This window comes from Humulus lupulus, chromosome 3 (genome assembly GCF_963169125.1).
Source record: "Humulus lupulus chromosome 3, drHumLupu1.1, whole genome shotgun sequence".
NCBI classification, from domain to species: domain Eukaryota; kingdom Viridiplantae; phylum Streptophyta; class Magnoliopsida; order Rosales; family Cannabaceae; genus Humulus; species Humulus lupulus.
Genome location: NC_084795.1, coordinates 258,120,957 through 258,123,122, shown reverse-complemented (window position 1 = coordinate 258,123,122; position 2,166 = coordinate 258,120,957).

Genomic DNA, 2,166 nt, shown 5'->3' with positions numbered 1-2,166 from the left:
ATATGAAATCACTAGCAAAGATCAAGGTTGTTCAAAGCTTGACCGGAAGAACTGCTGCTCTTAGTAGATTTATTTCCAAATCGACAGACAAATGCGTTCCATTTTTTAATCTACTCAGAGGCAACAAGAAATTCGAATGCACAGAGGAGTGCGAGCAGGCTTTTCAAGGATTGAAGCCTCACATGTTGCAACCACTGATCCTATCAAAGCTGGTTGATAAATAAACTTTGTTCATCTACCTGGCGATCATAGAATAAGCTTCCAGTACTGTCTTAGTAAGAGAAGAACAAGGCATGCAGAAGGCTGTTTATTATGTAAGCAATAGGCTAATTGGAGCGGAGCTGCGATATCCACCTATTGAAAAATTAGCCTATTGCTTAATCTTAGCCTCCAGAAAGTTGCGGCCCAACTTTCAAGCTTACCCAATCACGGTTTTGACCGACCAACCTCTATGACAAGTTCTGCAGAAGCCAGAAGCCGCAGGCAGATTATTGAAATGGGCGGTCGAGCTTGGGCAGTTCGATATCTCTTACTTGTCGCGAGCAGTGATAAAAGGGCAAGCCCTGGCTGACTTCATTGCAGAGTCCACTGGGCTTCCAGATAGCGAGGAGCCAGATGCACCTAAAGAACTTGAGCCTCAAAGCCAAACTCCTTCATGGAAGTTGTTCAGAGACGACTCCTCTAATGAACATCACGTAGGAGCAGGTGTGATTTTGATAATGCCTAAAGGGCATCGATTTCACTGCGCAATCAAGTTTGACTTCACTGCTTCTAACAACGAGGCTGAGTATGAAGCATTGCTTGCTAGGTTACGATTGGACAGGGGTATGAACATAAAGGCCCTTGACATCTACAATGACCCTCAGCTGGTAGTAAATTAGATCATGGGAGAATACCAGGGCCGAGGTTTAAAAATGGTTGCTTACTTAAACAAAATGAAGGATCTATTAGTGCAGTTTGACAAGTACACCCTTCAACAAGTACCTCGCGACCAGAATTCAAATGATGATGCTTTGGAAAAATTAGCAAGTGCGAAGGATAATGATACTCTGAACATAGTGCTAGTTGAACGGCTATCTGTGCCAAGCATCCAAGTAGAGGAGACTACTTTGGTGATCCAGGCAGCAGATACATGGATGGCACCATACATAGAGTACCTTACACAAGGCATCATACCGGCAGACAGAAATAAAGCTAGGACCCTTCAGCAGCAGGCTACTACGTATATCCTGGTCGATGGAATTTTCTACCGAGGGGGATACTCAATGCCATTCCTCAGATGTATTTCAAAAGAGAAGGCCAAAGAATTGATGAAAGAGATACACGAAGGCTTTTGTGGGGACCATGCTGGGGGGCAAAGCTTATAAAAAAGATCCTAAGGCAAGGATACTTCTGGCCAACAATGAATGAAGACTTAGTGGAATTTGTGCGGAGGTGCGACAAGTGCCAGATGCAAAGTTCGTGGCCGTTCGCAGTCTGGGGTATAGATTTAATCGGATCTCTGCCTACAGGAAAGGGTGGCATCAAGTACGCTGTGGTTACTATTGATTACTTCACTAAATGGCCCGAAGCTGAGCCACTCGCAACCATAACGACCAAGAAAGTTCTTGATTTTGAGATCAAAAGCATCGTATGTCACTATGGATTGCCAAGGAAGATTGTCTCAGACAACGATACCCAGTTTGATAGTGATATGTTCACAGATTTTTGGGAACAACATGGAATTATCAAGAGCTTTTCGTCAATCAATCATCCTTAAGCAAATGGACAAGTCAAAGCAGCCAATAAAATGATAAAGGATAATCTGAAGAAAAGGCTTGAGGAAGCGAAGGGGGCATGGCCAGAGTAATTGCCTGAGGTACTTTTGTCATATAGAACTTCCCATCGAACAACAACTGTCCATACTCCATTTTCCTTGCCTTATGGATATGAGGCTATGTTTCCTGTTGAGTTAGATCCATCGTCGCATCACAGAACAATGTACGATCAAAGCTCTAATAGCCAGCTATTGATGGAATCTCTTGATTTGGTCAATGAAAGGCGAGAGCAAGCCCAACTCCGAGTAGCCGCTTACCAGCAAAAATTCGCCTGGTATTTTAATTCTAAAGTACGTGAAAGGAAATTCAATGTCAGAGATCTAGTACTTCGAAGGGATTTCTATAACAC